Source organism: Marmota flaviventris, chromosome 12 (assembly GCF_047511675.1).
Source record: "Marmota flaviventris isolate mMarFla1 chromosome 12, mMarFla1.hap1, whole genome shotgun sequence".
Lineage (NCBI taxonomy): Eukaryota > Metazoa > Chordata > Mammalia > Rodentia > Sciuridae > Marmota > Marmota flaviventris.
Genome location: NC_092509.1, coordinates 80,329,634 through 80,342,624, shown reverse-complemented (window position 1 = coordinate 80,342,624; position 12,991 = coordinate 80,329,634). Strand labels below are relative to the sequence as shown.

General features: G+C 33.2%; 1 protein-coding gene across 5 annotated transcripts in view; it reads left to right on the top strand.

Annotated features, from left to right (window-relative positions):
- The window catches only part of Camsap2 (calmodulin regulated spectrin associated protein family member 2), a 91,041-nt gene that overhangs the window by 37,363 nt on the left and 40,687 nt on the right, over positions 1-12,991 (top strand). The window lies entirely within an intron of this gene.

Genomic DNA, 12,991 nt, shown 5'->3' with positions numbered 1-12,991 from the left:
TTCTAGGCAGAAGAAACAGCCTTGATATGTAGGAGTGAGTTTAGTATGTTTCGGGTACTGAAAAAAAAGGGTACTCAGGTTGGTGGTGAATATAGCCAAAGTAAGTAGAATCCCATAAGCCACGATAAGATGTTCACATTTGATTCAGTGTACAAGGAAGTCACTAGAGGATACTTTTTAAAAAGTTTCTTCTGGTTGCAAAAATAAGTAAATTAAAAAATTTAACAATTAATTGTTTAATACATAACGCCTGAATTTTTACCACTTTGTAAAAGTGAAACATGTTTGAGATATAAATAGATCCATTAATACCAAGAATGACTAGGAACTAAATCCAGTTATATTAGATTTTAGGTTGTTGCTCAAATTCTTTTATCATACAGTTGCATTACATTGGATTTAGAAATCTTTTAATTATAAAAGTTAATTGGGGTTTCATTACATTTGGCCAAAAGCAAGAACATAAAATCCAAAGAATAGCTGGTAACCTATGGCTTCTGCCATGGTGCCAGGCACAAGATGATGAATGAGGTCAGATTTTTTGCCTCCAAAATCTGAGCAAATTTGAAATTCAGCAGTCATGAGGTAGAGTTAGGGCTGGAGAAGCCATGGGAAACAATGGACTAAAGTATGGGGAAGGTACCTGGAAATATTTCATAACCAACTTTTTATATTAATGAACATAAATTCATATTGTACTTTGAGACTACACAACATTTTGTGGTATGAAAATGTCATATTTTATATTTGCCTAATTCTTTATTGATGGATGTTTAGGACCTCCCCACACTAAAGGGTTTTTTTTTTTTTTTAATATCTATTTTTTAGTTGTAGTTGGACACCATACCTTTATTTATTTTTATGTGGAGCTGAGGATCAAACCCAGGGCCTTGCTCATGCTAGGCAGGCAATGAGCCACAACCCCAGCCCCAATAAAGGGTTTTTAATCACAACAATGACATGATCAGAGTTCCATTTTGAAAGAAATAATTAGACTATATAACCTAGACTAAGCAGACTGTATATTTTAGTGACCTTTACTGAAATAGGAAAAAGAGGAGAAGAAGGAATTGAAGTAAGAGAAATGACCATGGTACCGTGTAAGGGTGAGACATTCAGTTTGGGACAGGAGATGCCAGCAGACATAGATGCTCAGTGAGGTATGGACTGGAAATGGATTTGGGAATCTGCAGAGTGGTAGTGGTTATTGAAACTATAGAAATTGAGATGCCCAGGGAGGGCATGTTTAGGGTAAAAAGAGAGGGCAAGTAATAGAATTGTTAGAGGCATGGATATTTGAGTAAAACACAGAAAATACTATGCAGAACAGCTCTAGTTTTAAGATAAAGAATCAAACAACTCTGAGTAGTGTCGTGATCTTCTTGTTCTGTATGTTTAGGAGGTCCTAAACATTGGTATATTTATTTATTTTCTGGTGGCACTAGAGACTTAACCTGGGAGTGCTCTACCACTGAGCTACTTTTTATTTTTCATTGTGAGACACCATCTCACTAAGTAACTGAGGCTGGCCTGGAACTTGTGATCTTCCTGCCTCAGCCTCTTATGCCACTGGGATTACAAGCATGTGCCACCATGCTTGCTTTGATCTTCCCCCATCATTTTGACAGTTAATCATTTTTTGGGTCTTGTATCTCAGATTAGGAAAATATTTTAGCTGACTGTTTAATGATATAAAACATTGTGTTGCCCAGCTTCTGTTGCTGTGATCAAAATACCTGACAAGAATAACTTAGAGGAGGAAGTTTATTTTTTGTCACGGTTTCAGAAATTCATTCCATGGTTGGCCAAGTCCATTACTCCAGGCTGAAGGTGAGGCAGAATATCATGGCAGAAGGTTGTGGTAAAGGAATATTATTCCTCTACTCTACATGGCCAGGAAGCAGAGAAAGGGGAAGGGAATGGGTCTTGGGGAAGATGAACCCTTCCAGTGGCAGCCCCAGAGACTCACCTCCTCTAGTCATGTCCCTCCTACCTGTCTACAGTTATCACCCAGGTAGTTCATTCAGATTAGAATGAACTGATTTGGCTACCGCTCTCATAATTTAATCATTCATCTCTGAATATTCCTGCATTAATATAGGAACTTTTGAGGGAGACCTCATATCTAAACCATGAAAAATGATATTTTAAGATAATCTCATATTTTTCATAGTTTTGAAATAAAAACAGAAATTTCTATTTTTATAAAAATTTAAATGATGTGGGTGACTGGGAATATTAGCTCAGTTGGTAGAGTGCTTGCCTTGCATGCAGATGACACAGGTTCAGAAATTCTTTGGATAGTTTGATGTTTTATCAAAACTAATATTTTCAGTCTTTCTTTTGTTAAATGGCATTATTATTGATAGATAATAGCATTATTTATTGAGTTATTAATGTCTACAATTAAAATGTAGGTTTAAAAATGTCAACAGTTAATTATTCATTACAAATTAGTGTTTTAAAAGACTTGTATATAAAGTGGCCTACCAAGGCTGGGGTTACAGTGGTAGAGCGCTCGCCTAGCATGTATGAGGAACTGGGTTCAGTTCTCAGCACCACATAAAAAAATAAATAAGTAAAGATATTGTGTCCATCTACAATTAAAAAATGATATTGAAAAAATAATAAATAAAGTGGCCTACCAAAATTATAGAGGTGATATTTCATGTAAGCAGTACTTGGCAGTTATTTTAAAAGTTGGTACTAGTAAAAGTTGGTACTGAGAGGGTTAAAAATTAGTCTTTTTTTTTTTTAATCCCTTTACATATATCTTCACCTTAGCATTAACCAGAATGGAGATTTGATAGTTATACTGTAGGTAGAAGCATTTCTTGAAAATTATGTCACCAGGTCAATTTTTGCTTAACTTGGGGGAATAAAAATCTAACTTCTCTGTGGCTAACAACATCCAGTATAGCACACTGGTTCATAGATTCAAATTCTTTTCAAGTAAGCATGTGTTTTCCTGCCAGCTCCTTAGTGAAGTAACTCCCACATTCTTTACTTTTTCTGATAGCTGTGGGGTCTGGCCAGTGTCTGCAGAGGCTATGAGGTGATGGCCTGGGTAAAGTTTGGTTTCTTAGCTCCACCCCACTGAATGCTAATATGGGCAATGCTTACCAACAAGTAGTGATGTTGAAAGACATGTGTGACTAGTAGACATTTGGTAGGTTGCCGGACAATTGTTTCTACTTCTTGTATGTTGTTTGAGTATCTGCCATGACTGTGTTAAACTCTTGTGAACCTCGCTGCTATTTTTCAACTGAAAATTGTCTGTGTAGTTTATAAAAACCTGGTATGGCTAGTTACCATGGGGAATATTATGACCTTCAGTGTTCTTTTTTTATACAATGTTTGGGAAATGAAGCCTAACTGGGTGGTAGAGGCAAATTAGGGAACAGCAGTGATTATGTCATAAGCTTAGTGATTCTGTTTCTTTTTCTTCTGATAAAGTTAGTGCTGTCAGGCACATTTTCCATACACACCCAGCTGAAAGAAATTTGCTGACAGATTACTTTCAGGCAATTTTTTGAATGTTAACTGGAGCTTTTACTGACGGTTATTTTTATATGATAAAATATATATCAGTGTATTTTATGTAACTTGTTTTTGATTTTGAGATTTGAAGCACAGCTTTTGGCATAGGACCAAATATGCCTGGAAAACTTTCAAATCTGAAAAGCTGTAAAACACAAACATACTTGGGAGTACAACATATGTGACTGGTTAAAATATGCTAGGAATGTCATATTGGTTTGCAAATGAAAGAACATAGTAATCATTTTACATTGTTGGCATAAAGTAGCAGCAATTATGTTGAGTGGTGGTGGATAAGTCTGGGCTGCCATATATAAACTATCATAAAAATAAAATTTTCCCAGGTCACTATGGGTAGGACATTTAGAAAATACATGTTATACAATTAAACCTTGATTTGTTAGATATAATCATCTACTTTAGTGGGATTTTCATAAATCCCATGTTTTATGATTTTGATGGTTATTGGTTTTTTTTTTTCCTGCGTACATATCTTTGATGGCTCATTAGTAACTCCATTAATTCCCTAAAAGTATTAATTGATATAATGTTTGGGGAAAACATGAAAATAAATTATTATAATGAAGTATAAGGTCTGTGATCAATTTTGAATTAGTTTTTGTGAAGGGCATAAGGTTTGTGTTTATGCTTTTCTGTTTTGTTTGTTTACATGTAGATGTTTAATTGTTTCAGCACCATTATTGAAAAACTGTCTTTGCTCTCATTGCCTTTACTCTTTTGTCAAATATCATTTGTCAAAGATATTTATGTGAGTCTATTTCTTGGCTCTTTATTCTGATCGATCTGTTGGTCCATTCTTTTGCCACGACTACACTGCCTTGATTACGGTCGTTTTATAATGAGTTTTGAAGTCAGGTGGCCAGTTCTCCCAAGTGTATTCTTCTCTTTGCCCATTGTGTTTGCAATTCTGAGTCTTTTGCCTTTCTGTATAAGCTTAGATATATTTGTCAATATTCACAAAACAATTTTTTGGAATTTGACTGGGGCTACATTTGAATATGTAGATCAAGTTGGAAAGAACTGAACTCTTTGACAGTATTAAATCTGTATCCATGGGCATAGAATTTCTCCATTTATTCAATTCTTCTTTCATTTTGTTTATCAGAATGATAATGTAGTTTTTCTCACATCTTGTGCCTATTTTGTTAGATTTATATTGGTGTCTTTCAAATTTTCAGGAGTTCATTGGTAGTATATAGGAATGTGATTGATTTTTGTGTGTTAACTCTATCTTGCAACCTTGCTATAATCACATTAATTCCAGGAGTTGTTTTTATTATTATTATTATTATTATTATTAATTATTTCAGATTTTCTACAGAGATGATCATATTTATGACAAAGACAGTTTTGTTTCTTCCTTCCTTTGTATACCTTTAATTTCCTTTTCCTTTCTTATTGCATTGGCTGGACTTCTATCTAGTATGATGTTGAAAAGGTGTGGTAAAAGGTGACCTCCTTACCTTATTCCTAATCTTACTGCAAAAGCTTCTAATTTTTCACTGTTAAGTATGATCTTATTTGTAAGATTTTTGTAGATATGCTTTATCAAGTTGAGAAGGTTCCCCTCTATTCTTAGTTTTCTAAGAGTTTTTGTTATGAATGGGTATTGGATTTTGTCAAATGCTTTTTCTCTATATGGTGATATGATCATGTGATTTTTTTTTTTTAGTCCATGTGATAGATTACATTAATTGATTTTCAAATACTGAGATAATCTTATATATTGGGGAAAAATTCCACTTGGTCTTGGTGTATTGTTGAATTTGTTTTTCTAACTTTTTTGTTGTTGTTTGTTGAGGCTTTTTGCATCTATGTTTATAAGAGATAGTGAGCTGTACATTTCTTTTTTATTAATGTCCTTCTCTGGTTTTGATATTAGGGTATTGCTAGCCTCATAGAATGAGTTAGAAAATATTCCCTCTGCTTTCAGCCTGTGAAAGAGATTATAGAGAGAATTGGTATGGTTTATTTCTTAAATGTTTACTAGAATTCATCATTGAACCCATCTGGGCTTTAATACTTTGTTTGTAAGGTCCTACATCATGATGTACAGTTTCAGCTTATAGAGCTTTGGAAAAAGTAGTTTCTGTTCTTATTTGGAGAGTTGTAGCTAAATATTAAATTAGAATAATTTAGGATCGAGGTAGATAATACAAAAGTTGAAAAAATGAACAGAACTATAGTTTAATAATTTTTCTTTTTAGAAAAATGGCATTTCATTTTGATTCTGACAAATTTTATAACCGCTAACCTAATTTTTTATACAAGTTATATTATTTTTAGGGCACGAATTGTTTTGTACTATTATTGTTCCCTCATTTTACAGATAAGAGTATTGATGCACAGAGAAATTAGGAATTTGCCAAAGATCACATAGTATGTTACAGTCAGGATTGAACCTGGCATTTTGGTTGTATAGTCCTAACCATAGTAAATTATGTTGCCAGACCATAAGATTTACAAAGAGTAATAAAAAATAAGACCTGGAAAGAGTGATTATTTTAAGATCTTGAACTTGAATATTACATAAATACTTGGAACTTGTTTCTTAGGTACAGGAAGGAAGTCACTGAAGGCTTTTGACTGTAGAGTAATATGATTGGAAATGTGCTATAGAAAGGTTAATCTCTTGAGAATGTGAGGCACTCTTAAAGGCAATGGTGCCTATTAGTATGCTATTCTTGGGCTTCTCAAAAGGGATTTAATGACTCAGTCTCTGAAGTTTGAGGCCAGGGAATTTGTGATTTTTTTTTTTTTTTTTTTGATGATCAGCCATATTTAGAACCCCTGCTTTAAAACTATTTACTGTTTACTATATTCATTCAGCTACTACTTTGTGATTGTTGTATGTGTCTATCCACAATAGCCATATTTAAACATTCTTAACTTGCCTTCTGAGGTTAAATGTGATCTGGATAAAGTCGGTGGATCTGATTAGTAAATAGTAATATCTTCCATTAGTCTGAGCTTTGCATTTCAATAGACGTTTGGGCTGTACTATTTCTTGTGTACATTAAGTTTGCAAGATAGCTTAATATTTCCATTTACCATTGTCTTTAAAACAGTTCTCCATTGAATAATGTGATTATTAAATTCACTAAATGTTAATGACAAAATATAAACCAGATACTTATTATGCATATCTGAAGGGATTGCAGAGAACTCCCAACTGCTCCATTGTGTTTTTCCTAAAAATTTGGACTGAGTTAAACAGCAGCTAACAACTATCATTATGATGATACTTACATTCTAGTGCTCATAATTTTCATTTGCCTGTATATTTTTTTTACATATTTAACCAGGGAAATCCAAATAAAATAACACTTTGTGTGGTCAGTTGTTTAAGGATGTCATATTATTAAGATTTTCTATCTCATGAAAGAGGTATTTTGAATTTCTTCACCAGAGCTGTCACATTCACCAACCACTTGGGTATAGCAGACCATTTGGTCCTGTGTTAACATCTGGAATAAAAGTGTCATAATCCTCCTATAGGTTAGTCTAAGAAATATTTGCTGATCAGTGAGTGTTCCTGACTTTGTTTTTAAGGTTCATGCTTTTTGCTCCCTTATACTGACCTGCTTTGGTATGTGTTAAATTTTCTGTTCTCATACTAACTATAGAATAATATATCTCCTTTTTTAACTTATTTATTTATTTTTATTTGAGCTTTACAGTTATATATAGTAGTTGAGTTCATCCCAACAAATTCATATATGCATGGAAATTGATTTTGGTTCATGATTCCCCCTTTCTCTCATTCTTTTACCTCCACTCTTCTCTCCCCTCTCCCATTCTCTTTCCTCTATTCTACAAGACTTCTTTTCACTTTAATTTATATTTGATTGTTTTTTTTATGTTATCTTATCCTTCCCTCCCCCTTTCCTTTATTTTACTCTCATTTTTGCATCTAAGAAAAAACATTCCACCTTTGAGTTTCTGAGTTTGCTTATTATTTCACTTAGCATCATGTCCTCCAATTCCAGCCATTTACCAGCAAATGCCATAATTTCATTTTTTTAATGGCTGAATAGAACTCCATTTTGTGTGTGTGTGTGTGTGTGTGTTGTATGTGTGTATCACAATTTTTTAATCCATTCATTTATTGACGGGTATCTGGGTTGATTCCATAATTTAGCTATTGTGAATTGTGCTGCTGTAAATACTGAGGTGGCTGTAGTGCTCTAGTATGCCAATTTTAGATCTTTTGGGAAAATACCAAGGAGTGGGATAGCTAGATCATATGGTTATATTCTTAATTTTTTGAGGAATCTCCATACTGCTTTCTAGAGTAGTTGTACTGGTCTGCAGTCCCACCAACAATATACAAGTATATCTTTTCCCCTACAATCTTGTCAGTATTTATTGTTGTTTGTATTCTTGGTCATTGCCATTCTGACTGGAGTGAGATGAAATCTTAGTGTAGTTTTAATTTGCATTTCCCTAATTGCTACTATATATAACTGTAAAGCTCAAATAAAAATAAACAAGTTAAAAAAAAGAGGTATATTATTCCACAGTTGGTATGAGAATAGAAAATTTAACACATACCAAACATTTTTTTTCATCTATTTGTTGGCCATTAGTGTTTTTTCTTTTGAGAAGTTTCTATTTGGTTCTTTTGGCCATTTATCAGTTGGGTTGTTTTTCTGAAGTTAAATGTTTTTAGTTCTTTATATATTCTGAATATTAATCTTCGATCAGAGGAGTAGCTAGCCAGGATTTTCTCCCATTCTGTAGGTTCTCTCTTCACACTCTTAATTGTTTCCTTTGCAGTGCAGAAGCTTTTTAGTTTAATGATCCTTCCTTTACTGATCCTTCCTTCCGTCCTTCCGTCCTGGAACCCATCATTCTTTCCCTTTTTCTTCAGTAACCCATCTTTGAACTGCTGCTTTTAGATGTTATGTTCTGCTCTGCCACCTGGTGGCCTGAAAATACACTGTTGCTTCTGTTATTGCTGCTGTTGCCACCTACTGTGGTACAGATAGTGATGGTATAGGCTGTTTCGATTAATTTTGCAAGTGTGATGTGAGATGATATGGGTTCTGAATCCAGACTTCTAAGTTTGAATCCCATTTCCTCCTAGTTGTTTAACCTTTGAAGCTGGTTACACACTGTCCACATCGGTAAAATAGTGTTTATCTCTCAGGATTATTTTGTATTCAATAAGTTTAATACAAATACTGAAAACTTAACATGCTGAAAACTTTATATAGTGAAAATAGTATATGACAGCATTAAGATGCTTAACACAGTACATGGCATATAATACTCAGTGTTGGGTATTATTATTCTGATCTTAATACTTTCCTTTAGTAAGAAAGTAAATGTGTATTATAGTCAAAAGCTCCAAAATGATTTTGGCCTTGAGTTTTTTAAAATATTGATCTTTTCTAGATCCATTATGTATATACTTTCTCTTATACATAATTTTCAATTCACCACCATCTTGTATATTAAGTATTGAAAAACATAATAAAATGTAAGTGATCTTGGGGCTGGAGATGTGGCTCAAGTGGTAGCGCGCTCGCCTGGCATGCTTGCGGCCCGGGTTTGATCCTCAGCACCACATACAAACAAAGATATTGTGTCCACTAAAAAATAAATATTACAAAAATTCTCTCTCTCTCTCTCAAAAACCAAAAAACCCCCCCAAAAAAACAGTTGCTTCAGCACATGTGTTTAAAAAAAAAAAAAAGTGAGTGATCTTAAAATGAGTGAATATCATATGGAAATAATTATATAATAAAATTAATTTTTTAATTTACAAAGTTTATTTATCAGCAAAATGAGGTTCGTTCTAAAAATGTTGTTAATTATATTTAGTATTTATTATCCTATCCTAATTTTTGAGGTAAATTTTAGATTATATGTCTATATTTTACATGCTAAGAAAATTATTTTGTAAGTTTTACTTTTATTCATTCCTTTTTCCTTCCTGCTTCCCATGTATCTATACCTATATATGTACATACAACATCATCATAATATCTCTTTTTTCCAATCAATATTATATTATATATATTCACCTATTATAAAATAGCTAAATAGATCATAAATTACTCATTATAGTTGAATGTTTACATTATTTTTGTTGTAAAATATCATAATGATCATTTTCATTTATATAGCTATTTTCCCCCTTTCATATATCTGTTAAGAACAAATTGCCAAGATGAATCCTAAGAGTATATGAGTTTTTTTTTATGACTCTTGATGTTTTTCGATGTCTTTGCTCAAAAACATGTTTTTGGTTTTTTTTTTTTTGGTGGTGCTGAGGATTGAACCCAGGGCCTTGTGCGTGTAAGGCAAGCACTCTACCAACTGAGCTATATCTCCAGCCCACGTTTTGCTTTTTTTTTTTTTTAACTGGCAGGTTTTTTTTTAAACATATTTATTTATTTATTTAGTTAGTTATTGGCAGACACAACATCTTTGTTGGTATGTGGTGCTGAGGATTGAACCCGGGCCGCACGCATGCCAGACGAGCATGCTACCACTTGAGCCACATCCCCAGCCCCACGTTTTGCTTTTTAATGTTTTCAAATGTTGATTTGCAGTCTGGAAAAGATTTCATGGAGGAGGTAGAATATGAAGATATTATTTTAATTTGAAATAGTTATTAGTGTTTAATTTTGTTGCTTACTTATTATGTGTGTTTATTATTTCCAAAAAATATTTTTTTCTTTGCAAATAAATGAGTTAGCTCCTGCTAACTGCATGATTACAATAGAGCACGTAGGATTGGACAAACTATTTAAATTTTTAAACTTCAGATTCCTCGTGTATAAAATGTGTGTTTTTTTTTTTTCTTTTTCTTTTTTTAAGCATCTGGGTCTGGCTGCATTGTCCAGGCTGGTTTAGAACTCTTTGAGTTCAAGGGATCCTTAGCCTCAGCCTTCTGAGTAGCTGGAACTACAGGCATGTACTACCATGCCCAGCTGAAATGCAATACTTCCTTCTGAGAGTTCTGAGGATTATAAAAAGTGTATTTTGTCTCTTCTTATCAGTCTTAGTTCAAAAAATATTTGAAGTGAAAGAGGTAATACAGTAATAAAATATTTCACACACCATCTGGCACATAAATTATTTTGTAAGTAGGAGTTACTAATAGTTTTATGATTGCCGGTATGAAGTTTTTTGCTTCAGACAAAGCATCTGCTTTCTCATACATATTGCTAAGTTTTTCAGAGACTACACCCACTACTACCTCCTTATACAGTCAGAATTCATTTCTTCAAACTCCAGAGTAAAGCCAGCTCTTCAGTTTATAGTAGCCAATAAGCTTACTTCTTCCCTTTCTCTTCCCTTCCGCCTCTGCTAGTTGCCAGGCACTTTGTTAAATGTAGGGAATAAGAATATAACAAGACAATGTCCTTGCCCTCAGGAGTCTTACTGTCAACCTAGAGTATTAGAGTCATATTCAGGTGACTGTACATAGATGAGATAAATTAGTGGGTTCCATCCCTGCTTGCTCATTAGCATTATCAGATGAGTTGTTTAAAAATACCACAGCCCATGCCTTACTTCAGATAATTAATTCAGAATCTCATGCAAGCATAGACAATATTCAATAATAATCTGTATCTATACTTTTATTTTGTTTATTTTGTTTTTAAGAATGAGACATTTTGATTGGAAAGGGAACAGGAAGAGCTTCACAATGGAAGTAACATTCAAACCAGTGACATCACTTAGTCTGTATTGTATGGAGGGCAGCAAGAAGTCAGAACACAGAAATTTGAAAACTGGTAACAGCAGTCTTATGTGACTGTTTTGAATAGATGGGGAAGGAAATTGATAAATTATCAGGCTAGACTGACAAATATAAATGAGCTCATAAGAGCTTTACCTCTGTTAAGGAGTTTAGACTATTAGGTAGAAAATGGGTAGATTTTATGTACTGATGATATGATGCAGTCTTTGATTTGAAAAAGCATCTAGTTCCTACTTTATAATATCTTCAAAAATAAGTTCCATTTGGTTTTAAAGTAATAGAAAAATACAGGTAAATTACTTTGTAAGTAGGAATTACCATTGGTTTTATGATTGCCGGTATGAAGTTTTTTGCTTCAGACAAAGCATCTGCTTTCTCCTAAATATTCTATATTCTCAGGATGAAGTACACCTTTGTAAACATGGTATAAACTTCAAAGACATAAAGGAAAACATTGAGGTTGACAGATATTACCAAGAAAAACTAGGAAAAAAATATTTGCTACTTGAACGGCAGTGTTAATGTGCCTAGTATATGATGAATTCTTAAAAATCCATTAACAAAGATAAACATTCCAAAGGAACGAATAAGCAAAAAAGTATGAGCATGCAGTTTTCCAAAGAAGAAATAACAAATGGTTGCTAACCACATAAAATGATGCTCAGTAATAATCAGAGAATTGCAAAAAAAAAAAAAAAGTGGAATCTTTTAACCTTTTATAAATAAGAGACACAAATAAAAAAGTGAATAATATCTAATGTTGGCAAAAATGTGGAGAAACAGGCATACTGGTAACATTCTTGGTGGTAAAGTTGGTATAACCTTTCTAGAGAGCTGATTAGCAGTTATCAAAACTTTAAATGTGGTTACCCTTGGACCCAGTAGCACTTTAACTACAATTATTCCTGGAAAAATAATGTTGTAGCATTGTTTGTAATGTCAAAGATTGGAAACAATGGAAATGTTATACCTATTTGATATTAAGGTTTTTGTAAAAATACATATCAAAGTGAAGATATTGCTGGGGGAGTTGAATTGGAAGAGGGGCACTGTCCACTTTTTTTTTACTTTTGTAGTGTCTGGAAAAAAAGCAAGGAAAAAAGAAAAGCCAGAGGAAAAACTTGAAGTCCTGTTGTGGATGAATTAGATGATTAGGAAATTGGAGACAGGACAATCTTATTAAAGATTTTTTTTCCTCGTTTAGGTGTGAGAAATATTTATAGTCTGAATTGGAAGTGTAGCAATCAGAATGAGAAGGAGATTTGAGAAACATTTTAGAAGTAGAGTCTATACATTTCTACTATGTGGATCTGAAAAATGAGAAAAGGTATCAAAGGTGACTCTACAGTTGTTTTGTAAATGATGTATAAGGAAATGATGATCAGGATGGAAAAAATTAGTGAGACCCTGTCTCAAAAAATAAAAAAGACTGACAATATAGCTCAATGGTAGAGGACCCTAGGGTTCAATCCCTAGTACTGGGGGAGGGAAGGAAGAGGAATAAAAGCATCTTTTGAATAGAAGATAATGAATATCTTAACATAAATCCTCAGTAGGTATTTATATAGTAAATTAATTTGGTTCAGTTAACTTATCTTTAGCATGAATGATTTATGCTTTCTTTTTAAGGCCAGTTTTCTGTAGTCTTTAGTTTTACATGTCATTTGTTAGGACATATTGATAGTTTAAAATGTATAAACAAATTTTTAG